Source organism: Mirounga leonina, unplaced genomic scaffold (assembly GCF_011800145.1).
Source record: "Mirounga leonina isolate KUSES-001 unplaced genomic scaffold, KU_Mleo_1.0 Mir_234, whole genome shotgun sequence".
Lineage (NCBI taxonomy): Eukaryota > Metazoa > Chordata > Mammalia > Carnivora > Phocidae > Mirounga > Mirounga leonina.
In genome coordinates this window covers 1045591-1059164 of record NW_023270620.1, presented here as the reverse complement: position 1 = coordinate 1059164, position 13574 = coordinate 1045591, and positions in this window count along the sequence as shown.

The window sequence follows — 13574 nt, the reverse complement described above, 5'->3', positions numbered from 1 at the left end:
TCAGCAATTTTTGTTTATATTTACTTTACATTTGATTCCTTTATCACCATTCCTTCTAGGATTTCATATTTTTATCTGGGTTTGTTTTCTGTATTCTTGAAGTAAATAGCAAGCATCTCTGTTTTTGTTCACATGAAAGTGTCTATGTTACCCTTGATCTTGAATGATCATTAAACTAGCTATAAACTATAAATCCACATTTTTCAATCTAAGCAGGGATCAGATGTTTTATTATTTTTTATTACTTTAAATTTATTTATTTATGTATTTATTTACTTTGCCAATTGACTTTTTCACTGAGGATGTAGACCCTGAAATGTTCCAAGTTTCATGTGGTAGTCTAAGTTTCAATCCTCACTTGTCTCCTCCTCCCCAAATGTGGCCATTGAAACTTAAGGTTAAGGTGTGAGGTATTCATAGTATACCCTGGCTTCATGCTATCGTATCATTTTGGGTTCAGCTCACCTTCCCGTTTTGGCTTCTGTGGATTGACTCTACATCTTGTGAACACAGTTTTGCATTTAAAAAAAATGTTTTATCTCCTTCAGAATGTCTAGTGATTTCAATGGGATGATTTTTCAAGCAATAAATGTTATATTGCCTGATTCAACAATCTTTTCTATGTTTACCTCTTTCGTATCTCCTTTGTTATTGAGCCTGGGTTCCATAACCCATCATAATGACCACTCCTTGCACACACCCTCGATTCCTTTGCTCTCTTTTCCTTCCATCACACTGGAGTGGCAACACCGCAGACCCAGTTACACAAATCCCATCTGCTTCATAAGCATTATATTTAATACAATTGTGCCAACTGGGGTGTGCTTTAAATTTATGACAGCAAACCTTAAGTAATTCACTGGTGCTGTATAATCTTTCTACCTTTCTGCAGCCAGTTGTTCTTTCTATTCTCCAGGAATACACATTCACACTTTTTTTTTTTAAAAAAAATCAACACAGAGCTAGTAACTCTACCTCTTCTTTCACTTAACAAAGAGATAAAACAAACAAACAAACAAAACAAAGCAAAACAAAACAAAACAAAAAGACAAAGAATGTCCTCATGCTTCCCAGCACCATATCTTCTGATGTTCCTGCATCTTTTGCTGTCCACACTGTCTTCCCTTCCACCAGAGTGGCCCAGGGACCAATGTGTGCTCCTGTCTTGTAACAATCCTTTCCCTTATGCTTTGGGTCCCATGTCCCTCACATACTCAAAACCTGCTCCTGCAATCATCTCTCTCCCACAGCATTAATAGTCCCTCCTCCCTTTCCCAACAGCATATAAACAAGCTGTGATAGTTCTCTGCTTAATGTCACTATGGCAACTCCCCAGCATAGCATTGTGAAATGAGGTACAGAGCAGAGGGTATATTGAGACATGAACACGTCCCACAGTTCCCGGCCTCAGATATCTGGGAGTAGTAGAGAAGAAACGAGGTCTGAAAATCTTAAATAATGTTTGTTTTTTTCTCTTTTTAAATTTTGAAATAATTGTAGACTTGCAGAAAAGAACAATCTTTTCAACGTATGGAGCTGAGCCAATTGGATATCCACAAAACAAAAACAACTATTTTTAGAAAGGAACTTAGTTCCTTATTCATTGAGTTATCTCAGTACCTTCCTTGAAAATCAATTGATAATAAATGTAAGAATTTATTTTGGACTTTTAGTTATGTTTCATTGATTCGTGTGCCCATACTACATTGTCTTAATTACTGTGATTTTATGGTAAGTTTTAAAATTGGGTAGTGCTCACCATAGCATTATATGCGAACAATGAATCATAGAACACTACATCAAAAACTAATGATGTAATGTATTGTGATTAACATAACAATAAAATAAATAAATAAACAAAATTGGGTAGTGTAAGTCCTCCAATTTTGTGTTTTTTTTCAAGTTTATTTTCGCTATTCTAAGTCCTTTATATTTCCAGACATATTAGGGTCAGTATGTCCATTTTGACAACAACAAAAACTGCTAACATTTTGATAGGGTTTAGGTTAAATTTATATAAAATCTGATAGAATTGACATCTTGATAATAATACTGAGTATTCCAATTCATGAATATATATTATTTCTTTATCTATTTAGATCTTCTTTATCTCAGCAAAGTTTTGTAGTTTTGAGTATAAAACTGTTACACTTCTTTTGTTATATTCATCCCTAAGTTCTTGTTGATGCTATTATAAATGGAATTATTTTCTTAATTTTATTTTAAGGTTTTTCATTACTATAATATAGAAATAAAATAATTTTTGTATGTTGATCATGCATCCTGAAACCTTGCTAGATCTATTTCTTTTTTCTAGTAGTTTTTCTGTTAATTCCTTAGGAGTTTCACTAATAGGATCAAGTCATCTGCAAATAAAGTTGTTTTTTTTTTCTCTTTTTCCAACCTGTATGTCTTTAACTTCTTTTTTTCTTTTTCCTTTCTTTTCATCATCTTCTTCTTTTCTTCCTTTTATTTTTAAATTGCACTTTTTGTATTTGAATCCTGGCTTCACCACAACTAAGAAAGCCTGGGAAAGTTACTTTATCTCTTGGACTCTCCACTTCTCCATCTGTAATACGGGATTAGTTATTATTAGTATTTACCTTAAGAGGTTGTTTTGCAGATCAAATGGTTAAACACACATAAAGTGTTAGCATAGTATGTATGGTATACTGTTCCTTCTCAACAAATATTAGTTGCTATTATTTAACTGCAAATAACTTTTAGTTGTGTCTATAGTCAGTAAGAAATACCTTTCTGAGTTCTTTTAAAGGCCTTTGGCTTCAGCTCTACAATCTTCATGACAACCACGCTCACCCCTTCTCTGAGATTAGCCTTCAGGCTTCAGCCTACTGCCACAGTAGATATATTGGAGACCAGTTTTTTTCAGCTATACCTCTATATCCATCATATAACAGAAACTGGCAGTCCAGTCTAATTTCTTAAGAATATTTCTAGTGCATAACGATTCAAAAAACCCCTTTTAAAATGAATAAAGCCTATGAATAAACTTTGAGAGGAAAGAACTTGAAGTTTGCTTAGAACATTCAATAAACTTTGCTTCTTAGAGCAATAAAAGTAACACATAAAAAATACAAATGCGTTGCATAGGATATAGAAAATAGCAGGCATTAAGTACATCATGGCATCATGTCAGTTGATGTTTGCATATATTTACTTGGGAAGACTTAATTTTAATTAGGAAGAAAAAACCTAAGGCTATACACAGAATTTGGCTCAATTTATATAGATAGATAAATAGATGATAGATAGATAGTATGTCATGCTGTTTGTAAGTAAACGCAAGAACACAGCACTTGTTGCAACTTTGAAAAGCCATTAAAAGTGTTCATTTTATGCCCCAACAATAATGTTACAGTGAGTTATAATCAACTGTGTATATAGAGTTTGTCTTCTAAGAATTAAATGTTACCTAATGTCCACTGAGTGGAAGAATCATTTATAAACTTATAAGACAGGGTTTGGCTCATTGCTCTGTTTTGAAGAAAACTAACTTATCTGCACTATAACACCAATTTTGTAACTTTGCACACTGGAGACGCTGGGAAACACTCATACTACAGCCCACTGCAAAGGTTGACAAAGGTCATTAGCATATGAAAAATAAATTTCCCAGGCATAATGACAGTGTTATATATTTTTTTAAAAAAGAATAGATTTTCCTGGTGGAATTTCTGGAAACAACATAGTGGTGGATCACATTGTATTAAATGGCCATCTACTCCGCTGTATCATGCAGCTAGCTAGTCTATGGTTTGAAATACTTCACAAAATTAGGAGCTGAGTCTGGGTTCCTGCTATAACTTGCTGAACATAAATTCAAACATAACTGTTGAAATTGACTAATAGGAACTAATAATCATGTGGCAAAGTGAGCTCAGCTAAAGTAAACAAATATGCATAGTTACCAAATAAATATAGTTACTAAAGCAATGTAGCTTAGGTATTTCCCAGTCTTCCTGTTTCCAGAAAGAGGGGAAATTTTCCAATCTCTCTTGGAGGGAAAACCATGTGAAAGGAATCTATTCAGCTTCTCCCTGCTTTCTTGTTCATTTTTTTTCCCCAAGAGAGGAAGAATGATTTATCTCTTTGATAAGTTTGGAAGAAAGAGCTGAGCATGCTCAACTAAGCCCAATCCACAGTCCCCTCATGTGTCTCCGATCTGCCTGCTTGCAGATGTGACTAACTCCCCTTGGGGGTGTTGCATACACAAACTGCATTACTGCACGAAACTGCCGACAGTATCTGGAGGCCCTCTGTGGACAACATCTTGGGACAATAAGCAACAACTATGTGACTCCCTGTGGCTGATCTTGGCTTGACCCGGTAGGGGAAACATCGGCATAGGGAGGCACAGCTTCTAAATTAAAATCATTAATAAAGATAATGATAATCTTAGCAGAACCTGCGCCTTCTGAGTCTACTAATTTCCACTTCATTGTATGTATGGTCTGTTGTCTTAAATATTGTCAAATTGTGTCTAACTTCCGATGCTTCTTGCATAAAAATGAGTGGAACCCAGCAAGCTCCTAGTGTTCTGTGTACATAGATTATATGAACCAAAATCAGAGAAGATCTTACATGGCATAAATCTATAATGTATACGTTCCAGCAGCACATCGAAATGTATACATAAATACACTTGAAAGATGCCAGGTACCATATAAATGTAAGACGTTATTATTGTTGTGATTCTTTGTTTATAAAATTATTTGGATCATCTTGCATTCAAAATATCTGCCTAAAAATTTTTGCTTTGAGCTTGCACCTCCAGAGGACTTTATACACTGGCAAAAGTCACCAGCCTGGCCTGCATGAGATTGCTGTGATTGTGCTGCATGGACTCCCAGCCAGGTTGTATTGAATCAGTTCCTTCCCTTGGACTCTGCTTCCAGGGCCCTAATTTTCTGGCTCAGCTCAGGTTCAAAGACATGTCAGACAACAATATCTGGCAATTCCAGGGCAGGAAAGGCCCCAAACTGAACCGAATTTGGGAAATCTCACAGGACTTGCTGGAAAGGGAACCATATTTAAAGAAGAAGCAAGAAGGCATCCTTCACTCCTAGAGACCAATTTGGACCTCTCCCCCACCCCTGACACACACACACACACACACACACACACACACTCTCTCTCTCTCTCTCTCTCTCTAACCATGCATGCATTGCTTAATAATTAATTCTCTCTCTTGATCATGAACAACCTAACAAGAATAATTCAAGAAGGAAAAGGGACTGAACACCAATGCATGTAAGACTATTCTAGTAATATGCTAAGAAATATCTTTTTTTCTAATAAACAGATTACATGAAACAGTTAAGAGAGCCTGAGCTAAGATGTATTTAAACTGCCAGTTTACTTTATACCAAAGCTAAAACCTTTTAAGTTTCGTTTACATAATTCCTAGACTATATGTTTTTTCATATACATCTCTTGATGCCTTTGGATTGAAATCCTATCTGGCTACATCATACTGAGTAGTGCCATGTGGGAAATAACCTACTGAACCCCCCTCTGGAACAGAAGACAAAGAGTAATGCAGGATGTGACTTTGAACCAAATAGCGATGGCATCGCCAGATACTGAGGAACATGCCAGGGAGGTCAGCTCCAGCCCTCATCCAGCTGTTGGAGGGTGAAAAACATCGCTGCCTTTATTTATAACTTTATTAATGTTGTTTGTTTACTGGATGCAGAGCATATATGTCCACATTTCTGTCTAGGAAGCAAATTGTGACAAAGGACACGATAGGCTTGAGGAACACAATCTGCATTGATAAATTGTCCTATAAAATTGCGCTGGTACAAAGTAATGTACCATGTTAAAATATTCCATGCTGTCTCTGATATACAGCAAATGGGATGTCCAAGGCCTGGTCCCAAACTTTAGTTTTGGCATCTGCTTCTGATGCAGAGGTGGTGATTTAAGGAGGCTGCTGGTTATTAGGGTGAAAGAGAAAATGGCATCACTACCTGGAACTCTGGTCATCAGACGTAACGCTACGAACTTTCTAGTTTCCTAAAATCACATATCACTGATTATGCTCATGACTGTTATGAATGCTTTCGTGCTTGTCAAGATTCGACACACCCACACAATATGCACACATAGCACTTCATGGGCCTTTTATCTAAATTCGTGTACCTTTCTATTGCAACTCTCTTTCCTGCTCTAATGAATTCTGATGCCAATTCCTCATTGCAGGAACCTGTTATCTTCTTTTTTAAAAAGATTTTATTTGAGAAAGAGAGAGAGAGCGCGCGAATAAACAGGGGAAGCAACAGGCAGAGGAAGGGGGAGAAGCATGCTCCCTGCCAAGCAGGGAGTCCAACGTGGGGCTGGATCCCGGGACCCTGGGATCATGACCTGAGCTGAAGGCGGATGCTTAACGATTGAACCACCCAGGCGCCCCTCCTGTTAACTTCTGACCTTTCTCGCGTGGCTTATCTGACAGAGGTCTTCCAAAGGGAAAACACCATTTTAATTGCATGTAGCTTCATGAGAGCAGGGAACTTTGTGATGTAACCCCAAGTACGTGACATATTATAGGTGTCCAATAGATACTTGTTGGCTTGTGTTGAATCATTCACTACGTGCATTGCTTATTCTCATGATTTTATTTTTTTTACTCTAAGGTTTTTTTACTCTAAGGTTTTATGCAGACGAGTTTCAATGTATCCTTCACCTGGCTCATTCTCTGCTTCCCCCTGTGGCATATCTAACACATTACCATAGTGGTGGAGGTCCATCCAAATTCAGGTTCAGTCATACACCTTTGTTCTGTTGAGAATTGCTAGCCTGGATGGCTCTAACAGTAACTATATTTAAAGAGACCAACCATTATATATTTCTACAAATATTTTTTAATGACAAATGACTTTTTTAAAACAAAATAAACGGACTTTCATAACTGGGAGAATGTTAGTAGTCATCTAGTTCAAAACTTTTTACAGATGAAGAAATTGGGTAGAGGTAGCTTTAAAGAATTATTGAAGGTTATATCACTACTAGTAATCACTCAATAAATAATTGTTGCTTAATGATTCCAGTAATAGAGAAGTATCTCATCTTTTTTATGTATCTACAAATTCCAAGACATTTATGAAAACCTATCCTAAATCGATACAGGATCTCTTTATAATTTAGTCTAGGAATGCCAAGAAATAAAAGATTTATATTATCTGCCTGCTATGTGTTATAAGAATTAGGAGTCGAGTTCAGAAAAATTCGGCAAAAACCTCTCAGCTCCTGACATTCTAGCTCTGGCTTCCAAGGGCTTCAGGCTATTTCTCTTCCACTGGGGAGACAAATGGTTATTAAATCTCTGCAATTAAATGTAACATGAGGATGTAAATGGACTCAAATTCTCAAAATTGTACCTTAATTTTTTAGCTTGGTAAGAATTTGCCTCAATCAAATAGCACCACATTTAGCTAGCAGCAGGCACAGGAAAATGAAGTTGAGGACAATTAAATATATATTTAAAAATACTTCCCATGCACTAAATTTTATCTCAGGTTCTAAAAGAAAATAAAGGTGAACAAGTTAAACTTTCGGTTTGAGGAAGCTTAGAATTTATTAGCGCAGATAAAGAACACCCACGATGACAATATAAAACAGAAAATTAAGAGGTATACCTTAAGTGGCTCTACTTTTATGGTGAACTAAGGATGTCTGTGCATATGCTAGGTCTGGGCGGAACAGCAGCTAAAAGAGGAGAGAGAGGTGGGAGGGAAGCCCCGTTTATTATGAGGGCGAGACCCAGAGGTTACTCACCTCACTTCTGCCCACATAGCGTTGAAGAACTTAGGCAGATGGCCACTCCTAGCTACAAGGGATCCTGAAAAGTGCAATCTGGAACTGGCAGTCCATGTGCCTGGCTAAAACTCAAGGAGTTTTAAGTTGAATTGTAACTGATTTTTTTTTCTGCGTCTATTGAGCTTATCGTATACATTTTTAAAATGTGTTCTTGCAGCGAATTGTGGTCATAGATAACCTAGATGGAGAAATTTTGCATACCTGAAATAAACCCAATGTGATAAGAACATTATCTCTTATTTAAATTTCTGGATTTGGTTTGCTAATTATTTTAGCGTTTTGCATCTATGCTGATGTTTCTGATCAGTTAAATGTATGCTTCTTTCACGTTGACTGCAGTAGACTTTTATTTTTAACTTCTGGACACTTCTCTTTCGCTTTAATATTCTCCAAATTGCCCAAATTCCCCTATGATCTTCCACTTAGAAAATCCGCACCTATTAGAGGGAGAACATGCTTCTCTAAATTTGATCTGGGTCGACAGGTACGGGAATCTAATGTGGAAAGAGATGTCAGCAGAGCACAGGGGACTCCACAGGACACACCATAGACTCTAAGAAAAAAATTTAAAGGTCACATTCCGCAAAGGAATAGAAGAGAAATGAATGAAATTGCCCATTTGGGACACTTGAGTTCCCAGGGCCGGCAAATCCTGCAGAGCGACTGCCTGGTCTAGCTTCTTATAGTTTCTGGCCTTTGAGAAATCCCCTCACTTGTCTTCATCCATGCATTAAAGAGGTGTTGGGTTTTATTCAAAATATGACTCAAATATATTATACATTGTTCTCATATGTACTATACCAGGGAGGGGTTTAGTGTATATCTATTCCACTCTACTGCCAGAAAAAGAAGTTTGCCATTCATTCTTTCACATGAACCTGACATTACTACCACATCCATACACCTGAGCATCCTAACGTGGTCTCATCTGTTGTGGTAGACCACTCAGTGACACCTTAATGTTCTCCTCTCTTAACTTGCATGACATCGCCCCCTATGGCGTTTCTTCTACCTCAGTTACTACTCTCTCTTCATATCTTTGGCGGTCTCCTCTTTCTCAATCTCATTTCTAAATTTTGGAATGTCCCATTGTTGGTTCCCGAGATTCTTCTCATTCTACACTCTTTCCTGAGGAGATCTTATCTGTTCTGATGTTAAATACCATCTAAATTTAAACCTCCTCAGCTCCAAGCCCATTTTAAGTTGCCCATGTAATCCAGACCGTTGAGTCCCAATTAAACATATCTTCAAAGTACATTCTCTCCCCATGCTCTCTCTCCTCAATAAATCACTCCACCAAGCACCCCGCTGTGGAAGGAAAGCATACATGAATAATTCTTCTGTCCTTTCTTTTCCTTGTCTCCCATCTTTAATCCATCAGCATTTCCTGTTACTTCTGCTGCTGAAACATACCTGAAAACATTCCCTTATCTCCACTGGTTCTGCCCACACCTATCTGGACCTACTTACAGTACTGGTGAAATGTCCTTCTGTACAGTCTCTCAGCTTCTTTCCTTCTCCCCACAATCTGTTTTGGGCAGCTTAGCCAGAATGACCTTTTGGAAAAGTTGATTCACATTAAATCCATCACCCTGCTTAAAACTCCTTCCGGGATTTTTGTTAGCACCTGCCATAAACTCCAGCATTGCAGCAGAGGCAAGGAGGCTCTGCAGGTGGGGAAGGCCCTCTTCTCTTGCCTCCTGTCACACCCCACCTCCCGGCTGTGCTCCAGCCGCGCAGGAATCCTCTTTGCTCTTTGGTTCCAGCCAGGCTTTTTCCTGCTCTGGGCTTTCGTAATTGCTATCTTCTCCTTCCCTCCCTCCTGTTCCATGAATGACTGGTTCCTTTTCACTATTCAAGCATCAACCAAATGCCAAGTCCTCGAAGAGTTTGATCCTGGCCATTGTAGCTAAGATTTCTGCAGTTCAAATCTGTCAGGTCACCCTGTTCATTTTATTCAAAGCATTTATAAAATCTCTAACTATCTTACTATCTTACTTATATGCACGGTTATTGATTGCATCCACCTAACAGGATATAAGCCTCTTGAGACCGAACTGTCACTGTCTCGTCCTCATTCATGTATCCCCATGCTTAGAGCCATGCCTGGATTCTTGTATTCAATACTTAACAAGTACAAGGTGGATGAATACATTGCAAGGTGGTATTAAATGATAATGAATTGTTGGGACTAATGGTTTCATATAATGTAATAACATTTGTGGTTGCCAGCATGATACATACTTTTCTGATCTCTTCTGAGTTTGTAGGTAAATCTGTTTATTTAGGCAGGTGGCTTACAGTATGATAATGGGCTGCAAACTTTAACAGTAAAGACTAAGAAACAACTTAAAACCCTAAAAAGTTAGTGATTGCTTAAGTAATTTATAGAACATCCATATTATATAACATTCTGTAGCCTTTAAAAATGTTGCTATAACTCCATGGTTTTTGAATGAAAAGATGGCCATCATATACTATTACATGAAAACGTAAGATTGCAAAAAAGCATTTATAACATGATCATATTTTGAGTAAACATACACATAGAAGAACTCTGGAGAAATAGATGCAAAAATACTAGCAATAGTTACATCTTGGTATGGGGACGATAAATAACTTTTTATCTACCTTTCTGATGCGCTAAATGTTCTCAAACTAAATACATCCTGGACAGGTATTGTTCTGTACTTAGAAAAGTAGCCTAATTTTAATTTGAAAACTAAGACTAAAACTAATTTTAATTTGAAAGAAAAAGAAAGATCTTGTGGTGGGTGAACATTAATTTCTATCATTTTCTTTATTTTCTAAGATTTATTTATTTATATTAGAGAGAGAAAGAGAGCATGAGTGGGAGGGGCAGAGGGAGAGAAAGAGAGAGAATCTCAAGCATACTCCATGCTGAGCGCTGAGCCCCACACGGGGCTTGATCCCACGACCCTGAGATCACAACCTGAGCCTGAACCAAGAGTGGGGCGCTGTTATAAGTGCCAGCAGCGCCACACAGGCACCTTAACTTCTATCGTTTTCAAAAATACTTTTCTCAGTTTGAGTCTTTGGCAAACAAACCAAAAATCCTATGGTGTAATTTAGAAGGAAAAGAAAATGAAAGAACTCCATAAAGAATATAAAAACACCTAAGATTTTCCAGTTTTGTTTTATTTTGTTTATTCTTAAACATCATATACTAGGTCCACATTCCATCACTCTCTTTTCCTTTCATGTTTTCCACACACCCCAGTGTCTCTGTCACCTTTAAGTTAATAAATTTTGAGCAAGAAAGTACAACTTTCACTTGTTTTCTTCCATTAAATGTGAATGACTACAGAGCAGGGTTTGTGTTTGCCATGGTTATGAAATTTATATTCTTGGCAGCAAGACCAAAAATCCAAAAGGAAAAAAGGGGTGTGAGGGGTAGGGGTGGAAGCCACAACACCTCTGAAGCAGTGTTACCTCTTCCTTTCCTTCCTTTTAGGCTGACAAAAGTCAGGACTCAGGAGGGACAACAGGATTTCAAAGAAAGCTGGTCTTCTCCATCCATTCATTCCATAAGGGCCAGTGAGAATTCTACTTAGGCGTGATGCCGGGAGTGGTGCAACTTTAATTCTTCGTATCCTTTCCTCTCAGATTCACACCTTCGCCCACATACTTAGATAACCAGGAAGTTATTTCAACAAAAGTAGTCTACAGCAATTCCAAATGAAGTGGAAAAAAAACCAGCAAAGGTTGAGTCTGTTTTACCTCTATGTTTGTAATATCATGAGTTGAATTTTTTTTCTAGTATAAAGAACATTGCATTCTCAAGGAAATTAAGAATTAAAATTAATACCTCAGCAACATAATTGAGGCTCCATAGGTGAATTTCAAATTGATTTGGGAAGTATTGCCATCACCGTACAGTCACGTGATGGTGAATGTTAAGTAGGACTCAGTCTAAGTTTATGTAGTCCAAATGTTACTGCTTTCTAAAGAAATGACTCTCTCTCCTTCTGAATTTTATAGTTAGTTATTTGTCTTCTAAATCAAAGTTGTGTGTTCTCAGAGTGGCAAACTTAGCATGGCAAGATTGTCATTCCTATGTTCAATGGAAAGTTGAAAAGGAAACTGCTCTTCATATCTTTTCTCCTGTCTTTCACTGGGTTCTCGAAGTTTCCTGATTGGTTACCCTGCAACCTAAACCCACCTCATCAGAGAAACCAGTCCAACTAGGGAAATAAGAAGGGGTATGTCCCAACAACAAATGATTCTAACTACTTGATGGAAAGAGATGTCCATATATGAGCAACTGTTTTAGCTTATTCTGGAGCTATTACTAAACAAAATAGAGGAACACTGTCACTTTCTGATTCACATTCAGGAGACTTAATTAGTGCACAACTGGGAACCTGTTTCAAGTCATAAAAATGTTGGTAACTCATAGGAGGGTATTTGTGAGCCAATTTAGAAGGTCCATGGTAGGTTTAGCAAATTTAATGAAACCTGTAACACCACAGACTAGTAAAGGCAAGGCTCCTGGCAGTCTTGTGACACGCACAAATCACTTTCATGTTTGGGAATAATTATACTGAAAGTGATTTGTAAATTAAATAGTAATACTGGAAAGAGTTGAATGATGCCAAGTCTGTGTGTCTCCCAGACTTTGCATTCTTCCTCATCCTCAAGGTGGGGGGCATGACTCCCACACTGACATTTGTTTTTTCCTTGGACTCCAGAAATAATAGTGATTTGGGTTAGGAAATTAAAAGAAACTGTAGATACTGGGGCAACACTATAGCAGCAATCACCCTTCCTTTTTCGTCTGCGCCTGACAACCAGCCTTCTACCACGTTCCAAAGAAAAACTCCTTATCCTATCCCTCAAGTGTGTAAATAATTTCCTGGATTATTCATGGAGCCAAAGGCCTTGTTTAGTGCCATGACTAGTTGTCAGTATTTCAGTCCCTCTACTACAGTGTCATACCTTCATTTGCCTGTACCACACTTGGTACTGATTAAAAGCACTGCCATATTGCTACTACCCAGAGACCTGCTTCAGCCATCCTTAACACTTGCTTACCTCCTGCCTACCCAAGACTCGTGTTTTGGTTACTCTTCTAAACCTGGTACATGTCAGAATGAGAGCAGTTATTTGGTGTTGACCCTTGAAGATGACTGGTTTCATGCCCAGTATGGTTACTGGATGCATTCTCTGGATGCAGTTGTTCTGCTTTCTAAGAAGACTTTTCTCCAGCTATCAAGCAGTTGGCAATTTCCTGTGGCAGGGGGAGGGCAGGCACATAGTAACAAATTCTAGGACTTGGAGTCTGCCTTGTCAGTTAAAAACAAGACCTGTCAAGTGATACTTCAGCTTCATCTCTGATGATTAGCAAGAATGGAGCCATTGTGGAAAATAAATTTTTAATACTCTTGGGGTAACCATTTTTTTATACTCTTGGGGTAACTCCTGATCTCGAGAGCAGGAATAGTCACTCAAAAAAAGAAGAGATCCAAACCATTGCCTGGTAGTGTGGGCCTCCTCTTATCATAACTCCTGCCTGTTGGCAGTTCTAAAAACAACTCATAAAAACAAAGGATGTAGAATAGTAGGAAAGGGAAATTATAAAGGCATATGAAGTTTATATGTATAAGTGATTAAATAAAAACAATAAAAGAAAGAATGAAATTCAATTTAACAAGATAATTAAAATAATTAAGTATCAAAGAAGAGAGTTTAAATACTAAGTAAAAAATAATTGA